General features: G+C 39.2%; 1 protein-coding gene and 1 long non-coding RNA gene across 13 annotated transcripts in view; one reads left to right on the top strand and one right to left on the bottom strand.

Moving 5' to 3' along the window:
* Positions 1 to 19,887, bottom strand: part of SCG5 (secretogranin V) — an 80,952-nt gene that overhangs the window by 51,161 nt on the left and 9,904 nt on the right. The gene's annotated exons all lie outside the window — the stretch shown is intronic.
* On the top strand, positions 506 to 6,069 carry LOC140513295 (uncharacterized). Its single transcript, XR_011970131.1, has 3 exons — positions 506 to 1,079; positions 3,018 to 3,082; positions 5,433 to 6,069. It is a non-coding gene; the product is annotated as an uncharacterized lncRNA (long non-coding RNA).

Genomic DNA, 19,887 nt, shown 5'->3' on the forward strand with positions numbered 1-19,887 from the left:
TAGTACAGCTTTTTAAGACTGGTAAGTGTTTCACATTTTGTAACTTTTTTTTACAGGATCCTACATGATCCAATCATTATATATTGTTAAGTACAGAAGAAAGTGATATTTTAAAGCTTCAGATAAATAGATATCTATATGTAGATGTATATCTAGATGTACATATATTTTGGGTGTATGTGTTGGGAGGGAAGGGAAGGAGGAAGGGATTAAGAGGGGAGAGGAAACGGAGGAGAAGGAGAGAGGGAGAGAGACAGACAAGGATGACAGGATTTTTTAAAAAGGGGATTAGTGTTAGCACAGCAAAAAAAATAGTGCAACTGAGCTAGAGGGGAGAAAAGTCAGCAACTGCAATTCAATATCCTTGAAGGATACACTAAGCCCTTATCAAAACTAGAGTTTCTTGAAACCAGTACACAGGAGCAAGAAGCAGCAAAATTTGCATTGTTGGTGTTTGAAAGATGACTATCACCGTACAGTATATCCCATGCCAAACATTGCAGTGCTTTTAGGAAGAAGAAAGGAGTAGGTGGGGGTATTAGGAGTATGGGATTGGATATCCCTGAGTGTTTTGTCTTTTGTGTCTTTGGGAATATTTCTTCCGTATGTTCCCCTGGAGGGGTCTTCTTATGTGCTGAACTATGAAGACAAGCTATCTCAGGGTTTGTGCACAGGGAACACCAAAAGGGCTTGCTACAATGGATCTGTGTCACAAAATCAGGAAAGATTGTCTCAGTGCCTTCTGAACTCCCTCCTCTTTAGGGAGTTTTGAGATCCTGACAATGAGGACAATGAGGAAACAATGATGATTAGCATGCAATTAGTACTTACTTTTATGGAGAATTTAAACAATATATTTAATGGGTCATACAAGATATCAAGAGGGAAACATGAAAATTTTAATTAAAACCATGCTCTAAATATCCTGTTGCTCTTCTACATATTTGTTTATTTCTCCCTAGGATTGATTTGTTAAGAGCTTTGGAATTACCAGGGGGAAAGCTTTGGGGGATGTTTGAAACCCATGATTCAAAACAGGGAGAGACACTTGGGTGATGGAACTGGCTATGACATCAGAGGTAACTCAGTCACTCTTCATGCCATTAGCTTAAAGTCATTGGCTCTGCCCTTTATGGAGATGCTGAGAAACTTTCTGAGGTTTTTAATTCCCCCTTATCCTTTAAGCTTTTTACAAGACTCGTTCTGAGTGAGGGTAAAACTGATACTAAAAATAAATTTATTTTCTGATGGTAGTAAGGATCCCCAACCTCTTTCCTGCCAAATGGAAGGGAGATTTTGATGATAGACAAGCCAAAATGGTTCTACTAAGAGACTGACAAGTTCATAGTTCTCAGGTTATTTCTCTTCCACAAGAGTTCAATAAAATTAAATATACCTATAAAGACAAAATGAAAAAAAAGGAATGAATCTAATTCTTTAACACAAAATGTTCAGTCTAGCATTTTAGAGGCTTCCAGAGACTCCCAACTACCTTTCTAGTTTTATTTTATATTGCTTTCTTTCATGAATTCTCCATTACAGTCAAACTGGCCTTCTACCTGGTCCTGGTATATAACATTCCATCTCCTGCCTCCTTCTCTTTGCACAGATGGCCCCTGTTAAGGGGTCTCTGAACTTGTCTTTTTGAGTTGCCATATTTTCCAGAAATACTGAACCCAGAACATGCAGGAGGCTCTGAATGTGTCAAGCCTGAAGCTTCCCCTGAGCTTACATAATTTGTTGTTGCACCCCAAACTGGACTCCTTGTGTCCTTGAGAGTCAAGACAGGCGCCAGCCAGTCTGTGCCAGGCTGGGATAATGCTTGTGCAGCTGGGGTCCTTTACAGATAAACAGATCCTCCTATCTTCATAGTCTAGCAGTTCCCAAGGGAAAAGACTGAGGTTTTTTGCCCACCTTGCTCCTCCTCATGGGGAGTGGTTTTGTCTTTTTCCACCTTTGCTGTTCTCCCTTTCATGTCATTCTCTTTCCTGGTGTCCCCTCCTCCCTTTGTCCTGTTTTTGTAAAAATGTAAACTTCTGTAAAGACTGGGAACCCTATGGGTTACACATGCATGTTCATTTTGTTTTCACGTTGTCTTGTGACAGCGATTGCCTGCTGACACCTTCCATGTTTGGAATGTACTCTCTCCTCGCCTGTGCCTCTTGGAATTCCTAACTTCCTTCAAAATATCACAGAAATAATATCTCCCATTTAAGGCCTTTCCTCAACCATCCAGTTGTTAACTAGATGTGATGGCACAATGTACAAAATGCTGAACTGAACTTTGAAACAGGAAGACCTGAGTTCCAATCCTGCCCTAGATACTCGACACCTATGTAGCTCTGATTCAGCTTTCCCCTCTCTTCCACTTCCTCAGTTTTCTCATTTGTAAAATTGCACCTAGTGATTGCACCCACCACACAAAGCTGTTATAAAGATCAAATGAGGAAATACATATTTAAAGAGCTATGCAAACCTGAAAGTAAAAAAAAAAACAAACCAACCCCAAGCTCTGTTAGAGCTCCTTCCTTCCTGAAATTAGTTTGCACAAGCTTTTAAATACTTAGTATCTGTGTGTGTATGTCATATTCTTCCAAAAAATAATGAAGGCTCTCAGGATCAGGACTACATTTGTATCCTCAGTACCTATTAGGCACTTAATAGACATCTGCTGAATTGAACTGGAGTGGCATTGAATAAGGTCACATTTATAAATACTGTTACATAAGAAAGCTGATAATGATCCACCAAAATAAAAATTACTGTATACAGATTTGTTGTTGTTGTAGATAGCTAGATATAATAAATAAAATACAAAAGCATACACACAAACGTGTGTGTGTGATATATCTATCCAAAACATTTCAGTAGAACTAGGGCATGTATTTGGAGAGAAAGTGATTGTTTGAATTGAAGGCAAGTAATTCATTGGTGGCCCAATATACCAGTACTTTCTTTCAATTCAGGGGTTTGAGATTGAGAGACCATTCATACAATAACTTTCTTTATATTTGCAGTTTTCAGATGGTTTGACATACACTGTCTCAATGAATCATCATGATAACCCCGGGAGGTAAGCAAGGTAGGTATCGTAATCCCTATTTTACAGCTAAGGGTACTGAGGCTCAGGGAAGTTAAATAACTTGCCAAAGGGTTAAGCAGACAGTAAATGGCAGATCCAGACTAGAAGGTAGGGCAGTTGCCTCCGAATCCAGTGCTCTTATCATTACACTAGGATGCTGCATGACAATATTCAATCTGAGGTCCTTCCCAGCTCTAGTTCTAGGGTCCTATGACCTGGACCTTTCAATTGGGACACTTTTAATTATCATCTCATTTATTCCCACTGTAACCTAGTGGATAATGGAAACATTCACCTCCCACTGAGGACCCATAATAGGAAAAGACCAATCTAAAGTATAAGCAGAGGCCCTAAGCAGAGGCCAAGCTGTCTTTAACAGGGCTGGCTAGCTGGGAAAAACTCTAAAACCAGCTATTCCTCCCTTGAGTACCCTTGTAAGAACCCTGCTCCCTCTGGCATCAGATCTTCAAGGATGCTGTATCAATCCCACTGAGTCACATCATCAGCCAGAGGGTATCCTATGTTTTCAGTGTCTTTCTTTCCATCCAAACTTAGCAACAACATAACTCTCAGAAACCTGCTCTCTGTTGTGACATTATGCAGTAGCATATTTTTAACTAAAAAGGCACATTTCTTCTGATGTGTTGACTAATAGATGTGATAGCTCCTCCTACTTAACTCAAAGCTTTAACCAGGCTAAAATTCACTTCTTTAAAGAGCCTACAAGGAATAATAAAAATTTCCGACACAGAATAAGGGAGAAGTTTTCAGTGAGATGAGTGGTTCAACATCCCTCAATGGCACCATGTAGACAGCAGCCTAGGGTGCCTATACCTGAAGCCAATCTGGCCTTTTGCATGCTTAGACCCTACCATAGAGCTGCTTTAGCAAAGTCCAACTTGGGAGGCAGGAGGGAAAACCAAACCATTTCCTGACTTCTGTTAAACATTTCATCCTTGTCACTACCATCACACCAAGAATACTAATAAAGCAGTGGCCTAGGCATAGGGTAATGCCAGGTATTTTAGGAAGCTAGTTAAAAGGACACAACTTTGTCCTTTTAAAGGACAAAAAGGACATAATGTCATTACAAGGAAATGCCCTGATGAGTCATTAAGAGACAAATGTTTCAGAGGCAAGAAACCAGCAGGGAAAACTCTGCTCTCCCAGGGCTTTGCTCTCTTTTCTCCATATTTTAATTTGATATAAAAGAAAAATTTCTGACATTCAGAACCATCCAAAAGTAGTCCTGCTTCAAAATGCAGGAGAATTTTTTTTAATTAAATTATTTTGTTACATTTTAAAGTTCAGGACTGTCTCCTGCCCTCCCTCCCTACCACACACTAAAGAAAGTCACCCTTTTATCTATCTACCTATCTACATATATGCATATGTATGTATGTACATATACACGTACAAATAAATTCATATATATGTACACACACACGCATATATAGATATATAGATATGTAAAATCTAACTATGCAGAATCATTTATGAGTTCTTTCTCTGGAGGTGGTTAGTATCTTTCTTCATAGAGGTCTTTTGTAGTTGATTTGAGTATCTGTAATACTCAGAATAACTTCGTCATTCACAGTTATTCTTCGAACAATTATTGCTGTTTCTGCGTACAACATTCTCTTGCTTCTGTTCACTGAAATCTTTCTATGTTTTTCTAAAAATCAACCTCTCATCGTTTCTTACAGTACAGTAGTATTCCGTCACAATCATAAACCACAACTTGTTTAGCCATTCCCCAACTGCTGGGCATCCCCTCAATTTCCAGTTCTTTGCCACTACAAAGAGAGCTGCTATAAATATTTGGAAACATAGGTTCTTTTCCTTTTTCCCTGATCACCTTGGGAAACAAAGTAAATAATGGTATTGCTGAGACAAAAGGTATACACAGTTCCATATCTCTTTTGGCATAAAGGAAATTCCTTTTCATAGAGGTCTTCAAATTGAGGCTATATTACTACCTGTCAGAGAAATTGTGGATAGGATTGAGATGGCCTGTATGTCCGTTTCAATTCTGGGATTCAACATATGAATTAGGATGGGAATGAGAAAGCCAATTGTTACATGACCCTCAGTTTCCTTATATGTAAAATGAGGATAGATTTAAACTACATACCTCAAGGTCTAATGAGATCCTTTTGCATACCTTAAGCACCATACAAATATAAGTTGCTAATTTTCCTGTCAACTAGCCTAACTGGGCTAGATGAACTTGTAACATTCTTTCTAGCTTTTAGAATTAAAAAAAAAAAAAAAAACACAATGGCATGATGGAAAAAGAATCTGGATGGAAATTAGGAGATCTAATGATAATGACAACACTTTTTGATAGAATCAGTCAACCAGAGCTAGGTGTGAATAAGGACTGGACACCTCCTTAAATCAAAGACATTTCAACTAGATGCTACGAGAAGATGGTTCTATTTGAATGAGGGACTTGGCAACACCTTGTGGGACCTACATACTACCAGAGAGTTACTTTAGAACCTGAATACTTGAATATATGACAAGGAAGAAGAGGAAGAGATAAAAAGGAATCACTTGGACTTGGAGGGAGAAGAACAATTCATCTGTGGCCTAGGTCTCCTCCCACCCCAGCTGAAGGAGTACCCTTCAAGCTGCAAAAGACCCGAAGATTTTAGATTTTCCACCTTACCACTTACCATCAACATCCTAGAAGTGCCCCAGGATTGGCTGGTGATAACGTCTGTGTTGAAAGTCAAGGGCAAGACTGAACATGATGAGGAAATAGATTCAAAGGTCTACAAAGATTCCAGCAGAAAAACTATACTTCACCTAAAGGAATCACCTTCAGAATTACAGAATTTTCAGGAACTATGAGTTACTCCTTTGCCATGTGTTCTAGAGTCTGAATCTGCTTTTTATCCTGGACTCTGTATGTAGTGATGGAAAAGTGTATCGCAGACTTTGGGGGAAGGCTGTTTTCTACCAATTGTTCTTACTATCTACTACCTTTGTAAAAGAAAACCCTTTTTCTAAAAGGGTTAGTTAATAACAACTGATCATCCTGGTAAGAAACATAACAGTGGTGCTCATAAGCCATAGCATTAGAAAACAGCCCCAACACCTTAGGGCTACCCCTAGACTCTGAAAAGCAACCTACAGGCACCTTCTGGACCTTTAAGTCAGGGTTGAGAGGGAGCCCCAAGTTTATATGTGCTATGTTATTAAGTCATTTTTCAGTCTTTTTTCAGTCTGACTCTCTGTGACTCCGTTTGAGATTTTCTTGGCAAAGATACTGGAGTGATTTGCCATTTCCTTCTCCAGCTCATTTTATAGATGAGGAAACTAAGGCAAACAGGGTGGTGACTTGCTCAGGGTCACACAGCAAAAAAGTTTCTAAGAACGGATTTGAACTCACAAAAATACCTTCCTGGTTCAGAACCCAGTGCTCTTTCCAGTATTCCATTTAGCTGCCTTATGTGCTTCATGGTGCAAAAGAACAGAAAATATACTGGATGTGGAGTAAGACAAGCTGCTACTAAATAACTATTACCCTGGGCAAGTGCTGAGCCTCAGTTTCCCAATTGTTGAAACCAGGTGGGGTTGGTCCCATCAGCTCTCACATTCTGCATTCTAGTCCTCAACCTGCCACCAACTATTCATGTGACATTAGTCAAATCACTTAACTTTCCTAAGCCTCAATTTGTCCATCAGTAAAATAAGGTAGATGGAGTACTCTAGGATAATTTTTATCCCTAACATTCACTTATCATTTTATTCTAATTCATTGGCTTTTGTATAGTAATGTGTACTTTTTAGAGCAGGGTGGCACAGTAGGTAAGAGTGTTGGTTTGGAGTCAGGAAGATTGTTCTTCCTAAGATCAAATCTGACCTCAGACACTTTTCTAGCTGTGTGACTCTGGGCAAGTCACTTTACTCTGTTTGCCTCAGTTTCTTTATTGGTCAAATATGTTGGAGAAGGAAATGGCAAACCACTCCAGTATGTTTGCAAGAAAACCCTAAATGACATCATGAAGAATTGGACAACAACTGAAAAACGACTGGATAGTAGCATGCTTTTCAGAGCACTGTCATATACATTCTCATTGCATCTTCACTACAATTCAATAGGAGTTGGTAGGACTGTATTATTTCCATCTTACCGATGAGAAAACAGATGCAGAGAAAGCTAAACCACTTGCCTAAGGCCCACCTCCAGCCCATGGCAAAGCCAGGATTATAATTCCAATTCTTTGACTTCGGTTCCAATGCTATTTCTCCTACTACACATACAGATATGGCACCTATGTGATAAACACTTGCCACCTATACATTAAAGAAGACCAAGTCATTGATTTTGCTACCCACTGATAAATGTTGCTGTCCTTCTGATTCAAAGGTGACACACTGCCAATGAGCGGAGCCCAAGTATGCAAATGTGATAGAAACAACCAAAACATAATCCTTCCTTCTCACACAAGAGCTTTCATATGGTTCAAAGCTAAAAAAAGTTTTGTATAGAACATGTCAGCAACTGTGGTTCCTTAGGCAAGAGTTCTTCTCCAAACCCATATTCAGAGAAAGCATTCCTCTTTCCATCACTCTTTAACTATACCTTAGGCCAATCACTTTTCATTTATTTTCCAGCCACTCCTGGCAGTGCTGGACCCTTGAAGATCATCTATTTGACTTATCTTCCTGAGAGGAGCAGTATTTCCCAGTAATATAACTCTAATCAGTAAGTAACACTAAGTAACGACCCACAATTAGCAAAAGTCTATACTACCCAAAGGCAGCTGGGTGGTGCAGTAGATAAAGTGCCAGGCCTGGAGTCAGGAAGACTCATCTTCCTGAGTTCAAATCTGGCATCAGGCACTTACTAGTTGTGTGATCCTGGGCAAGTCACTTAACCCTGTTTGCCTCAGTTTCCTCATCTTCAAAATGAACTGGAGAAGGAAATGGTAAACCACTCCAGTATCTTTGGCAAGGGAACCCCAAATGAAGCTATGAAAATTGGACACAACTAAAATGCTGCACAATAATAACATGCTAGCCACTGGGAATGGCTGGCATTTACAGTCTGAGCCCCTGCCCAAGTTGAGAAGACATACATCTGCCTTAGGAATATCATGGGCATATACAAATGCTATATGTCTTCTCATCATCCATGATAAGCTTTATTCTACCCTTTCTCCTCCAGTAGACTCCCATACTCCCTACATCCATACAACCTATCAAGTTGTCAGGGGCCAACAGTGCCATTTGATGACCCAATCAAAGTAGTCTCTTCCACATTACTGCCTTTTTTACCCCTGACAAGTGGTCATCTGGCTCTTACCCTGTTTTATGGTGTAATATATTAAACACTTATTGTATGCTAGCAATTGAAAGAGATACAAACTTTAGAAAATCCTTCCTGGAAGCATGTTGACACAACCATCATGCCAGAAAGATGGCAGGATGACTCCTGGGGCTTAGCAGGTACTAAAAACTGACTGTGGATGATGCCAAGGGAAATTTCAGCTTGGAATGAGAGGGAATCTTCTAAAGAACTGTAGAGGATTAAACACAAAGATGATTATGATACAGAAATATTACTTGAAAATGGCATTAGAGAATGGAAGAACAAAGCACTGTGTGAAGCCTCAGAAGAAAAGCTATGCAAATATTACTAATAATAACAGCAAGTATTTGTATGACATTTTCCTGTTTTCCTTTGTGTTTGCCAGTCATTTTTACTGGCAACTTCTCAAGGAGATCAGGTTGCATGGCACTATTCCCATTCACCAAATAGGGTCACTGAGTCCCAGAGAGTTTGCCTGGCTTGTCCCAGGCTACAGGCCAGGTTTGAGGGAAGTCAGGAGGACTGGTCTAGATAAGCTGCATTTGGGACATTGCCATAGATCCTATTGTAATCATGGACCTTGAGATGGATAACTTGACCACTCTCTTAAATGCAGGGAGTCTCTGCTTGTCCCTAGACCAGACCCCTCGGCACCAAAGCTTGTCCCATAAAAAAAACGAAGGCACTTAAAAGACTCCTGTGTGCTATATATAAATCTAGTTAAATGGAAGCTAACTGCCAAACATTCTGCTGAACGCATACACACAGAAATCCTTCTAATATGATTATAAAGTATCATTTACTGTCAGGACAACTGCTTGGCCTTATTCTTCCCTTATTTTAAGACAATAGCACCTTTAGCACTGCCACATTTTTGCACACTTCAGTGACCAGCTACTATTCAGAGTTTGAATGGCCCTCAGCAAACGGTCCTTCTCATGATTCACTGTGGATTGAAATTAAAAAGAGGCAGGGGAGAAGATAGAGAAACTCCACAGTTAGGTTCCAGGGGCAGATATCTTATGCTCATTTTCAGCAAAAGATTTGCCCCAATTCTCCTGTCTATTGCTGATATTTGGGAAGTTAATGTTGGTTGCTCTCCTTAAGAGACAATATGACTTGTTGATAAACAATCAAAAATCTTCAAAAATCACCAGAAAACTGGTAGATTGCCTTTCACAGGCTTCAACAGGTCTAGCATCTGGTAGCTATATCAGTCACAATCTCTGTGAAAAGGCCCAGGAGAAGGATGATGTTAACAGAGTACCAAAGGAGAACCACTACTGGAATGATAAAACTTAATTATGATTAGAACCAGAAAGTCCTAATACTCTAAGGTCATTTTAACCTTACAGTAAGCATCATTCCTTTACCTAGGCTGAGCCAAATCTGTTCATATGATTGGCTTTGTTCTTTTTCAGGTTCATCTAGCAAATAACTTCCCTACTTACCTGACCTCCCCAACTGCTAATGTCTCCCCCCTCAATGATTAATTCCATATGTTCTGTATCCTGTAGGTACCCATTTGTGTACATGTTTATCTCCCCCATAAAAATGTGAACTTTTTTATGTTAGGGACTGCTTTTTAATTTTTTCTTTGTATTCCTCAGAACAGTAGTATGTACTTAGTAAATGCCTGCTGGCTGACTGATGGAATGACATTCTCAATTTCCTTGAGCACCTGCCACTCAGTAAGGCACCCTATCAAGCAACAAGATCAGAAGACAAAAATTAGGAACTCAGGGATTCAGAAGAGCCTCCCTCTGGCTTCTGGCTCTCAGACCAGTGTGGTCAACACAGAATCATGGAAGCTGCACGTGAGAGTTGGGTAAGAGGTGGATACCAGAGGTGGATAAGCAGCCCTGAAAAGGGTTTGACAATCCCTCACCTCAGAGGTGTCTGTCCTCCCTGAACATCCTGTACACCCTGTGACAAGAGTATGATGTAGGTACATAAGAACTGTTGCTACTTTATACAGGAGCAAAAAGATACAGAGATATTAAATAATTGGACTAGTATGACCCACCTAGTTAATGGCTAAATGAGCACTTGAACTGAGGTCTCTTGACTTGCAGGCTCTCTACACTACTATACAATTAATTTTAGTGCCTTGGTTAATACACTGGCATCTCCCCTGTGCACTCCCTCCTTCTCACACTAGAGTCCCAAGGAACACTACAACTTAGGGGCAAGGATTAATTTTATAACGCTGGGGCCAAGCTTGTGATCTTTCAAATCTCTTCAGCCTACTCCAATAACTTTCTTCCTGAGCTATGGAACTCAAGGCATTTGTACCAATTTGATCTAAGAAGTAAGTTTGTCTGTGCATTTCCTAATGAACAAATCTCCCCCTAAAAGATCATGTAAACAAACCTGCATGTGGTTTTCCACCAATCCTAGGGTTACTACTGTTACCTCCCAAACAGAGAAGGATTATACCAACCCAAGTAGATGGAAGGGAGCTGGGGTTCCAGAGCAGTCAGCTCTCCAATACCCACATTACCTTGCTCTTATCTTGCACACAAATGCAGACAGTTTTGGCATATGCTGCCTTCTCATTTCCACCTATTTAAATTCTTTCCTCCTCCTTTCTCTTATAGAATCAGTACAGGTATCAACTTTCTTGATCCTCCCACTTGAAAGTGATCTTGTCAAAATACTTCAAATAGTTACCTCCTTTGCACGTTTACTCTGCATTGTATTTATTCACCTCCAGGTTATCCCCTCCCGCTTAGGCTATAAATTCATTGAGCAAAGAGAGTATGTCATTTTTTAAATGAATACTCAACACCTAGCAGATAGTTTTACATGTAATATGAGCTTGATCGATGCCTGTCAAAATAATGAACACTGAATGAATATGCACTAAGTGAGGGATTTATGCAGATATGAAATAGTGTTCATTCCAAGCTGACTTGCTCTAACTAATAATAATAGCAGCTAACATTTATATAGCATTTTAAGGTCTGCCATGCACTTTATATATGCTATGTCATGGGATCCTCATTTCAAGCCAATGTAATAGAAACCATTATTATCCTCATTTAACAAGTCAGAAAACTGAGGCTGAGAGTAGTTTAGTGAGTTGCCCAGGGTCACATAGCTAGTAAGTATCTGAGGTAGGATTTGAATTCAGGTCTTCCTTACTCTAGTCCAGAGTATCACCCAGTATATCGAACAGCTACCTATCACAATTCTAACTAGCTCCCTCTCAATGTCAAATTGAATAGATTCGGGGATACAAACTACACTATTACCCTTCTTTAATATTTCAAGATTTGTGACTTGCACAGGTGTTAATTCTAAGCAGGATCATTTCACAAAACAGTGAAGAACAATGAATAGGAATATGTAGAAAGTTTGAAACTGGAAGAAGAAAAAGAAACAGACAAAAAAAATGGAACAGATCTGTCAACATTTCTATGGCCAATCATTTTCATCATTGCTGATCATGAAAACACAGAATTCAGCCCTTGCCATGCTCTATAAGAAAATAAAATTGACACTACAGAGATGAAAACAATACAAGTTTCACCAAAACAAAGTATGCACAAAAGAGGCTTATGTTGTTGGTAACACAATTTTGCAAGAACCTAGGGATCATTTTTGAAAATATCAGAAAGCACTGAAAATACCAAATGACCTAGGGAAGAGAGGAGGTATCACAAATGGTATTATTTTTATAGAGCAATTAAGACATCAGTAACTACTGACCCAAATGCTTGTTTTCTCATCTTTATAAAATCTTTGTGAGAATGATCTACATACTATGAAAAGTACGCTTGATGAAAATACGAGATGGGAACGGGCACATTTTTTCGAAACACTCAATCTAGACTGACTATAGGAAACATAAGGAACCAAAATTTGTCTAAGGAACATAAGATCTCATTGATTGCCATTTGTTGATTATGAAAAAAACATGTGAAACTCTAGATCAAAATGCAACATCAAAGGCACTCTTCTAATAAGGTCCCATGAATTAAGATCGTAAAAGAGTCCTTGGTAGATGCAAAGAGATAAATTTGTCCAGGGATCCTTTGAATTGCAACACCTATCAGAGGATGAAACAAGGATTTGTATGACCACCATAGGTATCTACCATGGTCATCTTCATTGTTTTAAATGAAGATACTTCTGTTTTAGTGAAGACAGAGGTCTTCCTACTGCTGATGCTGATTTTTGCTGATATTTAGGAAAAAAACACATTTATCTTTGTACTTTCTCAACTCTATCCCCCCTTCCTCTCCCACATCCCAACCCTCCATACTGATTTTATGGAAAAATCCATTCTGAGTTCCAAACCACTTAGAAATGGATTTTGGGAACACAACCCATTGGTAAGCTGGAGTCCTCCTATATCCGTCTGCATTCATTGTTGGAGATTATCTGGGAAAACATGGGCTTCCTGCCTCAGCCCTATTACCCAACTAGCCCTGAGCTGGGAGTGAAATCAGACTTGGGCACAGAGGATTTGAGCCTGAGTGAATTTGTGTCTGCATTCCAAAATGAACTAGGGAGTATCTATTGTTTTATATTATTCACATTAAACTTTCTCCTTGATTTGGATAATTGGGGTATATCCCCTTAGAAAGGAGTTCGTTGGCAACCAAGCAACTAAAATCATTTTTACTACTCTATTAGAATATTATGAATAATAATTTATTTATACAAAATGTTCCCATTTTGCCAGTTGTTTCTGCAGGACAGGGGTTTCCACACTTAATTATATCACAGATTTTCAGCTTGAAATATATGGACAGAACCAAGAAATGCTGGACAAGGGTCATGGTAAATGTATACAATACAAAACTCCAAAGATAAAGTGTTGGAAATTTTAAAGCAAAAAAAAGAAAGAAAGAAAGAAAAAACTTAAACCCTTTTCACATTTTAAAAATGGCACATGTAAAAGTTTTAAGTACATGCAATACTTTATAGCAAATTTTTTGGGGGGAGGGGGGGCTGGAAATATTGCTGACATTGGAAATTTTCTCTCTGAACTCCTTTCTGAATCATTTGGAATACCAGGATTCTGGGAAATATGGTCTGGGAAACAATGTTCCAATACAAAAAGTTGTACATGATTATTCCAGTTTCCCCAAGGGATCACTGAGACCCAGAAAGATTGCCTCACTTAGCACAAGCCAAGGAGTAGTTAGGTTATAGGGCCTTCTATATCTACTTTCCTTAAATTATTCAAACCAAAACCCTTTTCCCAGAAGTATTTTTCATATATGCTAATGCTACTACAGAGGAATAAACATAATCCACTGATTTATTTGGGAATTACTGCTACTTGCCAATGAATTACTCCAAAAGGCAGAGCCAAGTAAGTGTCTTCAAGAGTCTAGATATGAGAGAATTACCAAAGTAGACCGGCTCTGCTCACTTCACAATTTTGCCAGGATCAATCTTGTTCACATTGGTGTGTAACCAATAAGTATGGGCACTTAGTGATATGGCAAAAAGTGAAGGTTATCACTTCCATGTTAAAATCAATCATTCTTCTTAAAACACACAGGTCCCTGACTTTCTCATTCAAACAGTCACTTTATCTGGAAATTCAGAAGTACAATGGTGTTTAGACTTCAAGTATAAAATGAGCAACTCACATGAGCCTTTCCATGGTCTGACCAGAATCATGAGACTTTAGATGTCATCTTATCCAGTTTATCCAAAATTTTAATAATAACGCAAACAGAAAAAAAGGACATTTTCTAGGCTTTAGAAGCAGGATTTCATTATCTTATACAGTATAAAGCTGAAAAGTTACACAGACGAAAAATGTAAAAGTCACCACTGTTACGTACTTAAAATAATGCTAGGGAAACAGCTCCAGCTCATACATGCAAGCTGATACGCAACATAGAGGAAGAAAGGATGAAGGCATTTCGTTCTTGTATTCCTAGTGTAGCTCTAATGAAGCAGTTTGCTTCGGTCCAGAGTGGCCCTGGCACATCCTCTGAGCTCAGTGGCAGAGGAAAGGATGGAGAGCTAACTGGAGGGGCACATAGAGAATGGTGGGTCCAGGATGACCTAAAGGACCAAACAAATATCAGTTTCCATTTCAACTGTAAAACCTGTGATCCAGTCCTATTAGATCTTAGGGTTCACCACACCACAGATGACCTGGAAATAGGGTGATTTTTCTGGTCCTCTGAAAACAAAAATCAGCTGAGGCTTCCCAGGGACCCACAGGGCCTCCAAATGTACAGTGCCTGACCGGTTCACTTTGTGTGGCTTTCCTCTTACCTACAAATAAGATGCAGCTGCTGTCCTCTTGTGGTTAAATCGAGAATTGCAGCTCCCTCTTTGTGAGCTCCAAATGACTGTGTCATTTTCTCAATGATTTCTCATAATGTAAGGGAAACCAACTGGATTCACTATAAATTTGTGTTATCTAGCTTCAGCTGGACCCTCACTGGCAGCTAGTGGTACAGAGAATAGGGAGTTAAACATGGAATTCGGAAGACCTGAGTTCAAATCTTGTCTCAGACACTTACCTGTATGATCCTGGGCAAGTCACTTAACCTGTGTCTCAGTTTCCTCACCTTTAAAATTGGGATAATAATAGCACCTACCTACTGGTGTGTATTTGAATATGTATGTGTGCATACACATATATACACACCTACATACACATATATGCACACATATGTGTGTATATATATGGTATATATAATTGTGGCATAGTTATTATCATTATTAGGAGGTAACTAGACAGAAGAGTGTTGTTGTGTTGTTGTTAAGTCATTTTTCAGTCAGATCTGACTCTGCGTGATCCCCATTTGGGGTTTTGTTGGCAAAGATAATAGAGTGGTTTGCCATTTCCTTCTCCAGATCACTTATAGATGAGGAAACCAAGGCAAACAGGATCAAATGACTTACCCAGGGTCACACAGCCAGATTTGAACTCAGGAAAATGAGTCTTCCTGATTAGCTCGGAGACTTTGGGTAAGTCACTTAATTTGTCTGCCTCTGCTTTGTCTTTAGCAAAATGCAAACAATTGCCTCCCAGGGTTTTTGTGAGGATAAAATGAATGAAATATTTACCATTCTTTGTACATCTTAAAGTGTTATATAAATGCTGACTACTGTTATGATTTAATTCCTTCCTAACTGAATTCCCAACTCACAATTCCAGAGAAGCTATTCCAAACCTTTTCTTCTCTCAAGCCTCCCATACTTTGCCTGGAAAATTGAGGCCACTTTATTCCTCACAATGATCTCCTTCTCTTTCATGGTTATCCTTCATGCCTGGAATATAATACCTACTTATCTCTACATTACAAAATTCCTCTCTTCCTTCAAGACATTGCCGAAGACCTTTTACATGGTCTTTCCAGATTCTAGCACCACCACCCCTCCCTCTCTACTTTATATTAAACTACTTTGTTTTCATTCTCTTTATTATTTTCAGTATGTATGTATATATGTGTCTATATGTGTGTGTGTATTTGTTGTCTCTCTCATTAGAGCATAAACTTTTTGAGAAAAGGGATTATTTCATTCATCGTGTTTGTATTCCCAGAGCTTAACGTAGTAGGTTGATTGTCTTTCATTCTTAAAGACAACCATGACATCATGACTTGCAAGTGAATTGTTAAGTGGGGCAGGGCTGTACAAAATAACCAGCCTCTCTCTCCCCTCCAGAGACATCTGGGTGCAAGTGGCAAGATATAGATCAGGAAGACTAGGGATGGCCCCAATGCAATAGGAGATCTTGGCCTTTTTTAAGCTAAGGTCTTTCCCAGGTCTCTGACTCAAGCAACATCCATTCAGTGATTAAAGCTAGGTGAGAAATGAGGCAAAGAAAGGCCACTTTTACCTACCCAAAGCAAAAAAAATCAATTTGGGAGGGGAAGACTGTCAGGGTTTCTGGCCAAAACAGAGACCATTGCAATTTATACTCACTCAGAGCCATCAGAGCCCAAAGACCAAATGAGACTTGAGCTGGAACCTATGGTGGGACAGTTAATGAGAGCCAGAGTGATTTGGGTTTAAGGTATGGTCCTTAAAAAAGAAATCTAGCAGATATGACTACACATCTGTCATTTGAAGGCCAGGACCAAGTCTGGAGAGGTTCATAGGCTCAGAGAGCCCAGAAGTCATCTAATCCAAATCCTTAGTGTAACAGAAATGTTTTTTGATCTTGGCCATAGAGGTACATAAGAACTGTATGTTGCACATTTTCAGACTTTTTCAAGGTATTGATCTGTTATGTTGATTTTTTTTTTGGTTATTTTCTTTATTATATTCAAAAACCCCAGCATTTTTCCTTCCTTTGTTCCTCTGGAAGGGAGAGGGGAAAGGATACTAGGGGAAACCGTGGTGATATGGTAGAAAAAGACCTCAATAAAAACTTTTTTTTAAGAAATAGTAAATTTAATGGACCATAAAGAAAGCATTTTTCATAACCTGGCCCTTTCCTGTCTTTCTAGTCTCCTTCTCTCCATCTGTCCTACAGTTCAAGGACAATGACCATCTTGCTGAGGTTTTTTGGGTTTTTTTTAACAAAACACTCCACCTCCCAGCTCCATGCACCTTCCCTGGCTGTCCCCCATGACTCCTTCCCTTTCTCTGCCTCCCAGCATCCCCCACTTCCTTCAAGTCTCAACTTTCTGCAAGAAGCCTTTGCCCAACTCCCTTGTTACCAGCGCCTTCCTTCTGAGGTTACCTACAATTTATCATATTTATTTACTTGTAGACAGTTGTTTGTACATTGTTTCCTCCACTAGGTTATGTACTACTCAATAGCAGAGACTACTTTTTGCCTTTCTTTGTATCCCCAGCAGATAATAAGCACTTAATAAATCCTTATTGATTTTTTTTGTTTGACTTAATTTACCTCCCTTTGGTATATATGCCCTACAGTGAAACTAGGTGATGCAGTGGGTAGTGTTGGTCCTGGAGTCACGAAGACTCATCTCCTTGAGTTCAAATCTGGCCTCAGACACTAGCAGTGTGATCCTGGGCAAGTTACTTAATCCTGTTTCCTCATCTGTAAAATGAGCTGGAGAAGAAAATGGCAAACTCCTCCAATATCTTTCTCACAAAAATCCCAAATGGGATCCCGAAGAGTCAAACACAACTGAACATCAACAAGAAATGAGGAATATGAAGAATTCAGGGGGGGGAAAACAATCCCATCCAACTGGATAAGAACAATATACTTTTAAATGCATTAACTTGGGAAATAATATGGCGTGACATTGATCTCCCACCTGCTTGACATGGACATTGTGAGAATCAATGAATTAATAGCTACAAATGCCTTTGGATTTCATGGGAGAAAACCTCTAAAGAAATATAAGGTATAGTATAGAAGGAAAGAGGGTTGGCCTGAAAAAAAGAAAATGGTGGTGGGTATTGAGGGAAAACCATTTGGAGATCAAAAACTGTCTGGAAGTGATTGACAAGGTATTAGAACATATGACTGAATGTTTCCTTTTACTCATTACTCCATGTGTCTTATGTTAAAGCAGTGCTTAGTGCCTGGCACACAGTAGGTACTTAATAAATGTTAGCTGACTGTGGCTGTACCAACAAAATGTAATTTTGAAGGTTGGCTTACAGCCAACTTTGACAGAGGTTCCTTACAAGACATTCAAGGAACAGAAATTCCTTAGTCTTTGACTGATGTGGAAATAGAGCTCTCCAGAGCTTGTGAATTGTGTGAGACAATTCACAAGGAAAAGGACCAATATGGTTTCTTCCAGACACCTGTACTCTGGAGGACTCCTTGCTGAGTGAATGGGAAAGCCGCCATATCTTCTCGTAGCTCCACTAGGTAAAGGCAACTAGCATACCTTGTTACTATGGTGATGACAGTCATAAAATGGCCAAGATCAAAGGGCATTTCTATGACACTAAGCTCATAATAAGACATTTTCTAAATTCTCTGTGAAATAGACTGACAGTTTTGTTTTTTAAACTGAGCAGAAAAATGACTTCTTCCTATCTTGAACTGCATGATTTTCTTTTTTGAGAGTAGTAGATTAAAATATTTTTTTGGTCCAGAACATTGCTTTCATGAATAGAGGAAGTTCCTAGTAAGGAAACTCCTTCTACCGGTACACACTGGCATATGTTCTCCAATTTGTAGTCTTATATACTGAGAGGAGACTGAGAGGTTGTTATTTACACAGTCACAGACCAGTGTATGTGTGACAAAATCAGGATTTAAACCTAGAACTTCCTGACTCTAAGACTAGCTTCTCACGATGCCATGGTTTGCCTCTCACCAAACACTGCTCAGAAGACCATAGAATTTGGGCTGGAAGGCACCAGAGGAGCCATGCAGTCCACTCCCTTCATTCCACTTTTCCTACCCCCAGTCAACTGTGAAAAATAGAATGAACTCAACTGTAACAATGTCTAATTAAATCAATTGTGTTTTTTGAGGAAGATGGGAGCAATGGAAGGAACCTTGGTATAGAGGAGTCAGAAAGAACTGGGTTTGTATGCTGCCTTTGACATGACCACACAAAGTCATTTAAGCTTCCCTAACAGGACCATGGAAGGAACCTTGGGCATTTTCTCTCCCAATCCCCTCATTTTACATTTGAAGAAATGGAGGTACAGAAGTTTAAATAATTTGTCAAAGGTTACACAAGACATTCTGCAAAAGCTTTCAAGCTCAGGTTCTATAACTTTCCATTGCCACATGTTGCTTCTCCCAAATTTCTTCCTGTTCATGAGAACTGTTGAGTTTCCACAAGATCACATAACTTTGATAAAGTGACCTAATAATGAAGGTGACTTTACTCTTCCTTTCAGAGTGGAAAGAAAAATGTTGTCAGAAGAAAGAAAATTAAGTGGGGAAGAGAATTTTGAAGAATAAGTAACAAAAATGACAACATTCCAGCTGGGCATATTAACTGACCCTGGCATATGGCACAGCACTGAAGCTATGTGTTTCAGGGATATTTTTAGATGAGTTTTGTAGGGATGCCAGGGTCAGTTCATTTGGATACTGTTATTCAAATGGTTCCAATTTCACTTTCCCCTGTAATTTGCATATTCTCATCTGACAATGCCATGATGAACATCATTAAACGTTTATCATAAAGCAATTATATATTATTTAAACCCTAAGCATAAGTGTATGAAAAATGGATTGACTGTGATGTGACAAGATCGCATTGTGTAGTATAAGAAGTAGGGAAAGGCTGGATGCTCGAAGAGCTTAGAAAACTCGGCAGAGGAATTCAGCTTTGATATGGTACACTGTAGGTTGTTGATAATCTTGACATTATAATAATCCCACACATTTATGTAGGTCTTGGTGGTTACAAATGCTTTGAGTATCACTTCATTTGATCCTGTCACCAATTCTGTGAGGAGTAATTTGCTTCAAAGTGTTTTAGAGGATTAATCTGGCAACGGTACGAAAAATGGATTGGGGGCAGGGAGGAAGGAAGAAGCCAGGGGAAAAGACTGGAGGCAGGAAAGCCAATTAGGAGGCCATTACAGTAAT

The sequence above is a fragment of the Notamacropus eugenii genome, chromosome 7, assembly GCF_028372415.1.
Source record: "Notamacropus eugenii isolate mMacEug1 chromosome 7, mMacEug1.pri_v2, whole genome shotgun sequence".
Taxonomy (NCBI): Eukaryota; Metazoa; Chordata; class Mammalia; order Diprotodontia; family Macropodidae; genus Notamacropus; species Notamacropus eugenii.